At 49.0% G+C, this 14,885-nt stretch overlaps 1 protein-coding gene across 1 annotated transcript in view; it reads right to left on the bottom strand.

Moving 5' to 3' along the window:
* cfap65 (cilia and flagella associated protein 65) overlaps positions 1-13,036 on the bottom strand; it is a 191,093-nt gene extending 178,057 nt beyond the window's left edge. Inside the window, exon 1 of the mRNA XM_041201213.1 lies at positions 12,973-13,036. The gene's annotated coding sequence lies outside the window, so the exon portion shown is untranslated. The remainder of the gene's footprint in view (positions 1-12,972) is intronic.
* Between the last annotated feature and the right edge of the window lie 1,849 nt (positions 13,037-14,885).

Raw genomic sequence — 14,885 nt, 5'->3', positions numbered from 1 at the left:
TGCATCAAGCCAGTGGAATTCAGATCAGTCTAAAACATGTTTGGAAATGAGTGGTGTGCATCAGTTAGCCCTCACTTCACTTCTGACTTAGGAGTGCAACATTCAGACCCAACTTGCAACAGTGCTGTTCTGGTTTCTTAGCGATGGCAGTGCAACACCATACTGGCGGAGGTGAGGTTGGTCTACTCGGGGTGGATGCCTCCATATTCTGGGAGGACACCACTGTGCAGTGGCTCTCAGGCAAGGCTGCACTCTGTTACAGAGGCCAGCATTGCAACCAGGGGTTGGGGAGGGGTGGTGGGGGGAGGTGGAGAAGGATGATGGACACATGGGGGCAATGGGCTATGGAGGAGTTGCAAGGGGAGCGGGAAAGATGGCAGGCGGAGGGGAGACCAAGAGTGGGGAAGCTGGAGCCCAACATGGAAGACTAGAATGCAGACACATAAGGGGGTGGATGGGAACTGAACTGTATGAATGGGAGCAATGTAAGCAGACTCCGGAATAGGAAGGAGGATTGTGTTAGTGTGACACAAGAGGGATGGGTCGCACAGAGACTGATAGAGAGGCGGGTGTGCTGGGGGGAGGGAGATTGTGTTATGATCAGTCATGAGGGGACCGGGGGAGCTCAATGACAGGCAGTCATAGTCCCTGGTCTGGGGCCAACAAGTCAGAGTGAGAGATTAAAGGCAGCCCTGGGGCTTTGTGGGCTTTACAGGGCTAGACATGGCATGCGTGTCGTACTGCCGCTCCAGGGAGGGGCAAGACCTGTATGCTCAATTGAGGTAAGGCACAGCTTGGAGAGCAGGTTATGTTCACAGTTTGTAGCAATGGGCTTTTCAGGCTTGATACTGGGCTGCAGATGGATGGTCATGGTTAGGGGAGGCAACTGCAGCCTGTAAATGGGGAAAACGTAATAAGTTGGTGGGGGGGCCGATTGGGGGGGGGGGGGGGGGGGGGTTGGTGTGTGGGGGATCCCTGTCCTGGCAGGGATCTCCTCTGTATGTGACTGTGCGCACAGCCTCGAGATGGGGAGCGGTGAGGTCCACATGGGGCATGGGGACATCAACAGTGATGGGTTCAGTGGGGGAGAGCTGGAATGTCCACCACAATGACATGCAATCCCGTGGGCTGGGAGGACATCCCCTGCCAGTGGCCCTGAAGGTCACCACCACGCTCAATTTCTTTGCCTGCAGATCATTCCAGGATCCACAGGGGACCTGTGACGAGCAGGAAGGGCAAGAAACTGAAGAGGGAGACGAGGGTCAACATCCACGTGATGATGCCATCGAAGAAGCACGACCTGGAAGATGTGCCCATGCCTCATTGATAGCCACAAGATTCAGGAGCAGTAAGGAGCAGTCTCACAGTCCTCTACACATAAATGTATCAAGAAGGTGACAGATGCCCTCTACAGTAAGGTTCAACATTATGTGAAGTTCACACTCGATGAAGCTAGCCAGGCTGCTAGATTTCATGGGTTTGCAGCTATCTCAGGCTTCCCTAGAGTACAGGGTGCAATTGATTGCACACATGTGGCTTTGAGGGCTCCATGGCAGCAGCCCCTGATGTTCGTTAACAGGAAAGGTTCCACTTCCTGAACGTTCAACTGGTGTGTGGTCATCAGAAGCACATTGTGCATGTTTGTGCCAGGTACCCTGGGAGTTCCCATGATTCAAATGTCCTGAGTCATTCTCAGGTGCCTCACATATTCGAAAGGCCTCAGTAATTACAGTGCTGGCTGCTGGGGGATAAAGGGTACCCGCTCAAACAATGACTCATGACACCCGTGCATCGTCCTCAGAATGTCTCGGAGAAGAGATATAACATGGTGCATAGCTCCACATGATCCATCATCGAGCAGACCATTGGCATCCTGAAGATATGCTTCTGATGTTTGGACCCCTCAGGTGGAGCTCTGCAGCACTCCCCTCAAAGGGTGTCTCACATAATCGTGGTCTGTTGCACCCTTCACAACCTGGCACTTAAAAGTTGGGGGGGGGTCTCTTGCCAGAGGGAGACAGTGAAGGAGGCTGAGAGCTCCTCGGATGATGAAGAGCAGGAAGGGCAAGAAACTGAAGAGAGAGATGAGGGTAAACGTCCACATGATGATACCATCAAAGAAGCACGACATGGAAGATGTGCCCATGCCTCATTGATAGCCACAAGATTTAGGAGCAGTAAGGAGCAGGTAACAGGAGATGGCCAGATTCTTCCTGCTGCTTAATGCCATGCCAGTGCACTGAAAGGCCTTTACAACCAGTAACATTGAGGGCAAGTTCAGCATTTGGACTTGCACCTTCAACCCTCATGATTCATCAGGCTCTAATCTTCAGAAAGGTCAGCAGTGAGCCCTATATCCCTGTGCTTTGGGAAGTCGGCACAACAGCACAAACTCTGCGTCAAAGGACTTGATGCAGTCATTGTCACATTAGTGAGAAACTTTAGCAGACACTGAAATGCACGCATGGTTAGAGAGATCATTGTGGCTGCAGGTCTTGAGCTTTGGCACTACCGGTGAAGAGATGCAATTACAGTTAATCCTCCAAGGCTTCAGCAGGCCTAACTCCATGTTGTCTTATAGAGAATAGATGATACTAATGCATTTTGCAAACACTTCCAATGAAGAGTCTGATTGATCCCCCTGACATAACACAAGGGTTGAGCAAATATCAAGAGGTAAATATCATATGATGTGAGGCTCATAAAAGCAGACACTCACTGAGTGGGAGCATCGCTCACCCTTGCATTAAGAGGGCACATAGATGCATATGCATGACACTTTCAAATGACAAGTCCATTCTTATGAACAGCAAATGTATTTACAAATGTGCATGAAATATACAGTGATTGAACACCCATGATCCAGAAGTGATGTCAAAATTTCTTAAATTTTTCTAACCCTACCATTATACATGGGTGCAGTCCCTACATCTGCAGCAGAGATGGAGACTGTCTGCTGCCTGCTACGCCCTGTTGTCTAAAATGACTTTGGCAGACATCCTCTGGAGGCCCCAGGCCTGGAGGTCTCCAACCTGATAAGGATTTCTTACTCAGGGGCAGATGCACCCTCCTCAGCCTGACCAGCTAGAGTTGATGGGGTCACAGGGAGAAGGGAATTGGAGCGGCTGGATACCCTTGGAGTGTCTGGCTCATCCTCCCCGTGGGTGCCCAAGGCCCTCTCCCTGACTGAGGAGAAGGTGCACTTGGAGGAAGGTCAAAGTGCCTCATCCGCCTCTCACCCAGAAACTGATGGATCCACCAATGCTGATAGCAATATAGTGCAGGTCCGAGTACTTAACCAGCAGCATCTGCTGGACCAAGGTCTCCAAGACAGCCACTACCCTTCCCATGATGATCAAGAGGCGCTCACATGTTGGAGCCATAGCATCAGACAGAACGTGGATGGACCCCTTCTTCCTTTGCTCTAGCCTATTGACTGCCTCTCTGATTTTCCCCCACCTGTCGTTTCATCTCCAACACTTTTTCAGCAGATGCTTGCAGAGGCTCATCATCTGACTCGGGCTCAGGGGGTGCCTGATTTCCAGCGGTCCTCCGAGTGCCAGAGACCTGGGCTGTAACTATCTCCGCCTGTTGTGGAGACGTGTCAGTGAGGTATTCTCCAGGAAATGACCTTGAGCTTAATCTCGAACCATGACCCACTGATCGGGGCGGAGTGAGGGGTGTGGCGTGGGTGAACACTGTGACTGATCTTTTTCAGGTGATTGCTCAGCATCCTCTTCTGAGGTGGGCTGGGGCTTATGTTGGCCCTGCTGGTGTGCCTGGACCTGCTGGTTCCTGTAAGAGAGAGAAGATAGATTTAGTTGACAAACAGTCTGAATACAAGGTTGCATGTCACTCACTGTGAACATCAGGATGTGATCAATTCATTTAAAGGCTCATCAATACTAGCTTGCTGGGAGAAGCTGATCTCACCTTCCCCAAAAGAGCAATCTCTGTCATCCCCTGCCAACTCAGTGGCATCCTCCTCAAAGGGAGTGAGCTCCAGTATGTTGGCCATCCCTCCTCCAGTCTGGGATCTCTCCCTCCTGTCCTAGGCAGGTTTGGCCTGCAGGAAGGCAAGTGAATGGAATTTGATGAGAAAGGCTGGAGCAGAGGTTTGGAAGCATGCATGCCTCCTGTGTGTGGTGAGCCCTCTCCAGTCAGGGCTGAGGATGGAGTTTGTGCAGCATGACAGATGAGATGCTGGTGATGTTAAAATGTCCATGAGACAATCAGTGCTGTTGTCTCCCCTGCTAATATTGCGTGTGATTCCTGAGCAGTATAACCCTTTGAGTGCATGAAGCCATGTGAGATTGGAGTGAGCTAAAGGTTGAGTTACACTCATGGAGTGGATGAGATCATTCATCCTCTTCCTGCACTGCAGGGGCGGGTACCTGACAAGCTGACCTCCCTTGCGAGCGTCTCCCAGGTTGGCGAAGTGCATTTTGAGGGCTTCCTGGGGCACAGGACATCCCAGTGTTGGCACACTCCTCTTAACAAAACCTGGAAGAAGTTGTGGCTGAACCTCGGAGCAGCATTCTTCTTGCATGCAGCCATTTTGAGACATCTCCTGAACACAGCTGGGCAGGCGGGAGTGAATGTGTGTATTTGGGTGGTGTTTAAATATAGCGCCCGGATCTTCGACTCCATTAGGTGACGGCAGGTGGGTAAATCAGTTCCCGACCTGCCATGTGATTCGGAAAGATACTCACCTATGCGTAATTAATTAGCCTCTGAGCACAAAATCAGGCATAATTTCCCGCCACTCCGACAGCGGTAAACATGCCACAAACCCTGCCCGCCATGGCACCTAGCTTCAAAAATGGCAAATTCTGCCAGATATGTGGGAAGTGTAGCATGCTTGGGAGGAACAGGTGACTTTGGACCTATGGTTCCTAAAGCTCTCCACCCCTGGGAGTTGGGGGGGGTGGAGGGGGTTTCCTCTCCTCTCATCGGGGTTGTCATAAGCTAATCAATAGAAATTATTGCTGTAATTTAGAGTGTCTTGTTGAATGGGGTTGAAATGTGAAACTTGAGAAAAGGTGACATCCAAAGATTAGGAAGCTGTGAAATGTGGTTCTGGAGAAGTTGGAGAGAACATGAGAGCAATGAAGAAGTTCTCAGGATGGTGGAGGAGGAAAGATCATTGGTGAATATCATCAGGAAATGATGAGATCAGGTAACAAACAAGGTTGAATTGACTATATTTTAAGCAATGAGAATTTACTGAAGGAGGTGATTAAAGGAAGATTAGGGGGATGTAGAACCAAGAGGGAGAAGGAGAACGATGAGGTTAGACAACTTGAATTTGAAAGTGGAAGGCCCCTACAAGCAACTGAAGAGGAAAGCTCAAGATGGTGAGGTGTGGAGAAATGAGCAGAGAGTCAGCCTTTAGGCAGATCATCATTACTACAGGTCAATTCCCGTTATTGTTGTATCACTTTTATCATTTGTCTACCAGGAAGGTGGAAGACTAACTAGATGGACCTTGGTCTATTTTCATCACACAATTGCATTGTACCATTATATTTCAGCTGGTTATTTCATCATTTTTAAAGCATTAGGTTAGCTAGACAGCTAACATGTGGATCAGATTAATGCCAACAGCATGGCCTTCAATCCTTGGTCTGGCTCTGGCACACTTGGGCCTGCCTGCAAGCCCTATCCGTAGTCAAAAAATCACAGCACTCTGCCATGATTTGGCAAAAAATTGTGAAGGACCTGCCCTCGACGACAGAACTGAAGATTGGTTTAGTTGCTGGGATTCTCGTTTCTGAATCCCAAGAGTCAGAGTTTCTATTTTAGGTTGGCACTCCAGTGCAGTATTGAAAGAGCACTGTATTGTTGGAACTCTTGTAGTAGGATGGAATCAGTTATGTCCGTCCTTCACAAGACATCAGTCTGACTTGGTAGAATTTTGCCTCAAGGGTTAGACGATTGTGGGTTCAAGCTGTTTACAAACAGCTGAGTGTCTAATCTAGGCCAACATTCCATTGCTCAACTGAGGCAGTTCTGCATTGTCAGATATTTTGCCTGTTTCAATGATTTAGATGGATGTTAAGAATTCTCTTAAACAGTTTGAAGAGTGTCACTGGCCAGGCCAGCATTTGTTGCCCATCCCTAATTGCCCTTGAGAAGGTGGTGGTGAGCTGGCTTTTGAACCGCTGCAGTCTATGTAGTGTAGGTATATCCACAGTGCTGTTAGGAAGGGAGTTCCAGGATTTTGACCCAGTGACAGTGAAGGAACAGTGATATATTTCCAAGGCAGGATGGTGGGTGGCTTGGAGGAGAACTTCCCGGTGGTGGTGTTCCCATGCATCTGAAACTCGACACCATCCAGGACAAAGCAGCCCACTTGATTGACACTTCATCCACAAACATTCACTCCCTCCACCATCGACCTACAGTGGCAGCAGTGTGTGCCATCTACAAGATGCACTGCAGAAACTCACCAAGTCTCCTTAGACAGCACCTTCAAAACCCACCACCCACTACCATCTAGAAGGACAAGGGCAGCAGACAGAGGAGATGGTGGCATAATGGTAATGCTTAAGGAATAGTAATCCAGAAGCCCAGGCTAATGCTCTGGAGATTTGGGATCAAATCCCACCATGGCAGTTGGTAGAATTTAAATTCTATTAATAAATCGGGAATATAAAAGCTAGACTCGATAATGGTGACCATGAAACCATTGTCAATTGTGGAAAAAACCTATCTAGTTCACTAACGTGATTCTAGATCCACAGCAATGTGGTTGACTCGTAATGGCCCTCTGAAATGGCCTAGCAAACTACTCAGTTCAAGGACAACAAATGTGGGTCTTGCCAACGATGCCCACATCACATAAAAGAAAAAAGAAATTAACCAATTCTCTTTTGAATCCTTGATTGAACCTGCCTCCACCACACACTCAGGCAGAACATTCCAGATCCTAAACACACACTGCTGTAAAAAAATTTATCTTCTGTCACCATTGCTTCTTTTGCCAATCAGTGCCCTCTGCATTGCCTTCTGCCAATGGGAACAGTTTCTCCCTATATACTCAGTCCAAACCCCTCATGATTTTGAAAACCTCCATCAAATCTCCTCTTAATCTTCTCTTCTCCATGGAGAACAGCCCCATATTCCCCAATCTATCCACATAGCTGAAATTCTTCATCCCTGGAACTGTTCTTGTGAATCTTTTCTGCACCCTCTCCAGTGCCTTCACATCCTTTCTAAAGTGTGGTGCCCAGAATTGGATGCCATTCTGCTGTTGAAACCAAACGATGATTTTATACAGGTCCATCATTACTTCCTTACTTTTGTACCTTATGCCTCTATTTATAAAGTCCAGGATCCCGTATTACTAACCACTTTCTCAACCTGCCCAGCCGCCTTCGATGATTTATACACATAGAGCCCAGGTCCCTCTGCCCATATGCTTCCTTCAGAATTGTATTCTTTATTTTATATTGCCTCTCCCTGTTCTTCCTACTAAAATGATTCACTTTACACTTTTCTTGCATTAAAGTTCATCTGCCATATTGCGGAAAATAAAAGCTCATGGAAGGGGGTAATACATTGGCATTGAAAGAAGGTTGGCTGACTAACAGGAAGCAGAGAGTAAGCATAAATGGATCTTTTTCAGGTTGGCAAGATGTAACAAGTGGCACGCCACAGGGATCAGCGCTGGGGCTTCAACTGTTTACAATTTATATAAATGACTTGGTGAAAGGGTTGAAGGTGTGGTTGCCAAATTTGCTAATGACACAAAGATGGGTAGGAAAGTAAGTTGTGAGGCGTATATAAGGAGGCTACTAACAGATAGGTTAAGTGAGTGGGCAAAGATCTGGCAGATGGAGTATAATGTGGAAAAATATGAAATTGTCCATTTTGGCAGAAAGAATAAAAGAGAATCATATTATCTAAATGGTGAGAGATTGCAGAGCTCTGAGGTGCAGAGGGATCTGGGTGTCCAAGTGCATGAAGCACAAAAGGCTAACAGGCATACTAATTAGGAAAGCTAATAGAATATTATCATATCATATCGAGGGGAATTGAAAACAAAAGTGGGGAGGTTGTACAGGGCACCAGTGAGACAACATTTGTAGTAGTAGTGTGTACAGTATTGGTCACCTTATTTAAGGAAGGATGTAAATGCGTTGGAAGCAGTTCAGAGAAGGTTTACCAGACTAATACCTTGAATTGATGGGTTGTCTTATAAGGAAAGGTTGGACAGACTAGGCTTGTATTCGCTGGAGTTTAGAAGAGTAAGAGGTGACTTGATTGAAATATATAAGATCCTGAGGGGTCTTGATAGGGTGGATGTGGAGAGGATGTTTCCCCCTGTGGGAGAATCTAGAACTAGTGGTCACTGTTTAAAAATAAGGGGTCGCCCATTTAAAACAGAGATGAGGCGAATTTTTTTCACTCAGAGGGTCGTAAGTCCTTGGAACTCTCTTCCTGAAAAGGTGGTGGAAGCAAAATCTTTGAATATTTTTCAGGCAAAGGTGAATAGATTCTTGGTAAGCAAGGGGGTGATAGGTTATTGGCGGTAGGTGGGATGCCGATTTCAGGTCAATATCATATCAGCCATGATCTTATTAAATGGCGGAGCAGGCTCGAGGGGCTGAATGGCCTACTCCTGCTTCTTGTTCGTACATACTTGCTCGTCCATTCCACCAACCTGGCTATGTCCTCTTGAAGTTTATCACTATCCTTCTCAACAATTCACAATACTTCCAAACTTTGTGTCATCCACCAATTTTGAAATTGTGCCCCGTAAACCCAAGTCTAGGTCATGAATACAGATCATAAAAAGCAGTGGTCCTAAGCTGGTGAAACCCAGCTCCTTTCCCCTGTCCAAAATACAATAGTTGACCACCACTCTTTGTTTACTGCCACTCAGCCAACTGTGTAGCAATACTGCTACTGTCCCTTTTATTCCATGAGATTTAACTTTGTGGAACTGCTATGCAACAGTTTATCAAACACCTTTTGGAAGTCCATAAGAGAGAGAAAAGACAGAGAAAATGGAGAGTCAAAGAGGGAGAAAGTGAAAAATAGAAAGTGAGAACAAGAGTGAAAATGCAGTGAGAAAAAGACAGAAAGAAAGAAAGTAAGTGAAAGTGAGTGAGAAAAGTAGAGAACATTCCCTTTAAGAGCCGTCTTGAATATGAAAATTGAACTTGTTGCACAGTGCTGGAGGCAGCAGACTGCGTACATATATAGGTGCGTGTGTATGGGTGTGTTTCTATGAGCTTCTGACGCCAGATATGCAATGAGTGAAAGCAAAGGAAAGCCAGCTCCTTCCCCGGGAGTAATGGATAGGAACAGGAGGCCAACAACATGGATGCATGACAAGCCCTTTGGATCTACACCGGCAGAATAAATATCCCAAGGGAGGAAGTGGGGTACAACAATGTGCTTCCCAGAAATCACATACAAAAGCAATAGTACCATAGCCACATTTAACACATTATCTAAAATGAAAGACAAAGTCCAGATGTAAACAGGGCCCTGGATTATTCTTGGGCATGTAATGCGCACATGCTTGTAGCCAATGTTTAGTGCCAAGTTGGCTCCTAAATTGAAAGGGAGACCTCTGCCAACAGAGCTAAAGTGACACACGTGGAGGTTAGAGGAATTAGAATCATACTGTACAGTTTTTCGGCTTAGATTTTTTTTACTCATTGATGGGATGTGGGCAAATATGCTAGGCCAGCATATATTTGCCATCCCTAATTGCCCTTGAGAAGGTGGTGGTGAGCGGCCTTCTTGAGCCGCTGCAATCCATGTGATGTAGGTACACCCACTGTTAGAGAGGGAGTTCCAGAATTTTGACCCAGTGACAGTGAAGGAATGGCGATTTGGTTCCAAGTCAGGTTCATGAGTAGCTTGGAGGGGAACTTGCAGCTGGTGGGGTTCCCATGTGTCTGTTGCCCCTGTCCTTCTAAATGGTAGTGGTCGTGGGTTTAGATGGTGTTGTCTAAGAAGGCTCGGGAGTTCCTGCAGTGCATCTTTAAGATTGTACAGACTGATGCCAATGTGTGTCGGTGTGAAAGGGAGTGAATGTTTGTGGATAGGGTGCCAACCAAGTGGGCTGCTTTGTCCTGGATGGTGTCAAGCTTCTTGAGTGTTGTTGGAGCTGCACTCATTCAGACAAGGGGATGGTATTCCATCACACTCCTGACTTGTGCCTTGTAGATGGTGGACAGGCTTTGGAGAGTCAAGAGGTGAGTTACAAGCCACAGGATTCCTAGCCTCTGACCTGCTCTTGCAGCCACAGTATTTATATGGCTAGTCCAGTTCAGTTTCTGATCAATGGTAACCTCCAGGATGTTGATAGTGGGGGATTCAGCAATGGCAATGCCGTTGAATGTCAAGGGGCAATGGTTGGATTCCCTCTTGATGGATATGGTCATTTCCTGGCACTTATGTAGCATGAACGTTACTTGTCACTTGTCAGGCCAAACCTGGATATTCCAGGTCTTGCTGCATTTGGACATTGACTGCTTCACTATCTAAGGAGTCACGAATGGTGCTGAACATTGTGCAATCATCAATGAACATCCCCACTTCTGACCTTATGCTGGATGGAAGGTCATTGATGAAGCAGCTGAAGATGGGTCAGCACAGGACACTACCCTGAGGAACTCCTGCAATGATGTCCTGGTACTGAGATGATTGACCTCCCACAGCCACAACCATCTTACTTTGTGCTAGGTATGATGGTAACCAGTGGAGATTGTTCCCCTGGATTCCCATTGACTCCAGTTTTGCTCCTTGATGCCACGCTCAAGTAAAATGCTGCCTTGATGTCAAGGGCAATTGTTTTTATCCCACCTCTGGAGTTCAACTCCTTTGTCCATGTTTGAACCAAGACTATAATGAGGTCAGGAACTGTGTGGCCCTGGCGGAGCCCAAACTGAACATCAGTGAGCAGGTTATTGCTAAGCAAGTGCCGCTTGATAACGCTGTTGATGACCCCTTCCATTACTTTACTGATTATCGAGAATAGACTGAAGGGGCGGTAATCGGCCAGGTTGAATTTGTCCTGCTTTTTATGTTTAGGACATCCCTGGGCAATTTTCCACATTGCCAGGTAGATGCCAGTGTAGTAGCTGTACTGGAACAGCTTAACTAGGGGCACGTCAAGTTCTGGAGCACAAGTCTTCAGTACTATTGCCGGAATATTGTCAGAGCCCATAGCCTTTGCAGTATCCAGTGCCTTCAGCCATTTTTTGATATCATGTGCGGTATGTGGTTATCAGCAGGAGGTTTCCTCGACCATATTTGACCTGATGCCATGAGACTTCATGGAGTCCGGAGTTGAGGGCTCTCAGAGCAACTACCTCCCAACTGTATACCACTGTGCCGCCACCTCTACTGGGTCTGCCCTGCCAGTAGGTGATGGTGGTGTCTGTAAGGTATGATTCCGTGAGTATTACATCAGGCTGTTGCTTGGCTAGTTTAGCTCCCCCAATTTTGGTATTATTCTCCAGATGTTAATAAGGAGAACTTTGCAGAGTCGACAGTGCTGAGTTTTCCATTGTCATTTCCAGTGCTAGGTCAATGGTGGGTGGTCATCTGGTTCCTTTCTTTTTAGACTTTTGATTCATTGATACATTGAGTGACTTGCTAGGCCATTTCAGAAGGCAGTTAAGAGTCAACCACATTGCTGTGGGTCTGGAGCCACATGTTGGCCAGACCAGGTAAGGGCAGCAGATTTCCTTCTCTAAAGGACATTAGTGAACTAGATGGGTTTTTACAACAATTGACAATGGTTTCATTGGACTTTTAACTCCAGGTTTTTATTGAATTCAAATTTCACCATCTGCTGTGGTGAGATTCAAACCCAGTCCCCAGAGCTTTACCCTTGGTCTCTGGATTACTTGTCTAGTGACAATACCATTACACCATCGCCTCCCCCAAACCGATCAAGAAAGACTGAACAGGATGAGACTCTTTCTCTAGAAAAGACTAACAAGTAACCTGACCAGGGTCCTCTCACAATGAGAAGATAGATTCTTCCATGGGATGTGGCTGTCACTGCAAGGCCAGCATTTGTTGCCCATCCCTAATTGCCCTTGAACTGAGTGACTTGCTAGGCCATTTCAGAGGGCAGTAAAGAGTCAACCACATTGCTGTGGGTCTGAAGCCAAGCTGGGCAAGGATGACAGATTTCCTTCCTGAACGGCATTAGTGAACCCGATGGGTTTTCTACAACAATCGAAGATAGTTTCATGGTCACCATTACTGAGACTAGCTTTATACTCCAGAATTATTTATTGAGTTTAAATTCCACCAGCTGCCATGTCGCCAGAGCATTAGTCCAGTGACATTAACACTATGCCACAATCTCTCCGTTTAGCAGGTAGGACAGAAGCTAGGGATCACAATTATAAGATAGTCACTAATAAATCCAATGGGGAATTCAAAAGGTTATTTACCCAGGCTGTGGTGAAAACGTGGAACTTGTTACCACAGAGTGATTGAGATAAATAGCATAGCATTTCAGAGGGAGCTAGATAAACACAAGGAAGAAAGAAATAGAAGGATATGTTGATGGGGTGCAATGAAGAGAGATCAGAAGAAGCTTGAGCGCAACTTAAACACCAGCATGGACCAGTTGGGCCAAATGAACTGTTTCTGTAATGTGTATACTTTGTAACTTTGGAATCATCAAGTAAAGTGTTGGTGGCCACTGGGAACTCAGCTAATACAGCTAAGCATCTCCCGCAACTTCCTCAGATGGAATTGGAGACATCATCAGGTGGGAGGCAGGGACAAAATGGGGAGCACAAGAATTTTAGATATGGAACTGCATAAACATATTAGTGCTTTATAATTAGGGCAAGTAATTTGTTCATGGTCAGATCAACTCTACTACCAGCCTCCAAGACTTGTCTGTTGGGTTGAAAATCTTGCTACATTGTGCAAGAGCGATAATTCAAGGAATAATATGCTGCCTCACAACAGTTGCCTTACCTATTCCACCTTGTGTCCTTGAGGGGATCCCAATCTCCAAATAGCCCTGTGGGGGGGGGCTTCGCAATCTCCCTGTAACCATGGGGGTGGGGGTCCCAATCTCCCTGTAACCCTGAGGGTGGGGGTCCCAAATTCCCTGTAACCCTGGGGGTGGGGGGTCCCAAACTCCCTGTAACCCTGGGAGTGGGGGGTCCCAAACTCCCTGTAACCCTGGGAGTGGGATGGAGGGTCCCCATCTCCATGTAACCCTAGGGATGGTGGGAGGTCCCAATCTCCCTGTAACCCTGGGAGTGGGATGGAGGGTCCCCAATCTCCGTGTAACCCTAGGGATGGTGGGAGGTCCCAATCTCCCTGTACCCCTGGGGGTGGGAGGTGTCCTAATCTCCCTGTACCCCTGGGGGTGAGGGGGGTCCCCGATCTCCCTGTAACCCCTGGGGGTGAGGGGGGTCCCCGATCTCCCAGTACCCCTGGGGGTGAGGGGTGGGTCCCCGATCTCCCTGTACCCCTGGGGGTGAGGGGTGGGTCCCCGATCTCCATGTAACCCTTGAAGTGAGGGGGGTCCCCAATCTCCCTGTACCCCTGAGGGTGAGGGGGTCTCTGATCTCCCTGTAACCCTTGGGGTGAGGTGGGGGGTCCCTGATCTCCCTGTACCCCTGGGGGTGAGGGGGGGTCCCCAATCTCTCTGTACCCCTGGGGATGAGGGGGGGGTCCCTGATCCCCCTGTATCCCTGGGGGTGAGGGGGGTCCCCAATCTCTCTGTACCCTTGGGGGTGAGGGGGGGGTCCCTGATCTCCCTGTACCCCTGAGGGTGAGGGGGGTCTCTGATCTCCCCGTAACCCTTGGGGTGAGGGGGGGTCCCTGATCTCCCTGTACCCCTGGGGGTGAGGGGGGTCCCCAGTCTCTCTGTACCCCTGGGGTTGAGGGTGGGGGTCCCTGATCTCCCTGTATCCCTGGGGGTGGGGTGTCCCTGATCTCCCTGTAACACCTGGGGGTGAGGGGGGGCCCTGATCTCCCTGTAACCCCTGGGGATAAGGGGGGTCCCCAATCTCCGTGTAACCCCCTGGAGGTGAGGGGGGTCCCCAATCTCCCTGTAACCCCTGGGGGTGAGGGGGGATCCCCAATCTCCCTGTACCCCTGGGGGTGAGGGGGGGGTCCCCAATCTCCCTGTACCCCTGGGGGTGGGGTGTCCCTGATCTCCCTGTAACCCCTGGGGGTGAGGGGGGGTCCCCAATCTCCCTGTAACCCCTGGAGGTGAGGGGGGGTCCCCAATCTCCCTGTACCCCTGGGGGTGGGGTGTCCCTGATCTCCCTGTAACCCTTGGGGTGAGGGAGGGGTCCCTGATCTCCCTGTAACCCCTGGGGGTGAGGGGGGGGGTCCCCAATCTCCCTGTACCCCTGGGGGTGAGGGGGGTGTCCCTGATCTCCCTGTACCCCCCCCCCCCCCGGGAGGGGGTCGCGGCTGGACCACCCCCGTACCCGGTGCCCCGGTGCCCTGTCCGAACCCTGCGCCCCTCTCACCTCTCCTCCGCCTCTCTGCTCGGGCTCCCGGCGCCGCGTTCCGGCCGCCCCGTCGCCTTGGCAACCAGCGGCGCCGCTGCCACACACACCCCTCCCCCCCCCCCCCCCCCCTCCCCACCCCGCCCCCCGGCCCTGGCAACGGACGGCGGCCCCGTGTGCGCAGGCGCAGAGGAAAGGCGTTTGCGGAGTTCAAAACCGCTCCAGCTCAGGGCGATGAAGCTGCCATTTGTAGAGAGAGAGAATCTGAAACGAAAACAGAAAACGGCTGGGAAAAACCCAGCAGGTCCGGCAGCATCTGTGGAGAGAGAGAGACAGAGTTAACGTTTCCAGCCCGGTATGACGCTTCTTTCAGAGCTTGCATTTAGATAGCGCCTTTCACGCCCTCAGGACATCCCC

The sequence above is a fragment of the Carcharodon carcharias genome, chromosome 12 (assembly GCF_017639515.1).
Source record: "Carcharodon carcharias isolate sCarCar2 chromosome 12, sCarCar2.pri, whole genome shotgun sequence".
NCBI lineage: Eukaryota > Metazoa > Chordata > Chondrichthyes > Lamniformes > Lamnidae > Carcharodon > Carcharodon carcharias.
The sequence above is the reverse complement of the archived record's forward strand: the minus strand, read 5'-3'. Positions and strand labels throughout refer to the sequence as shown.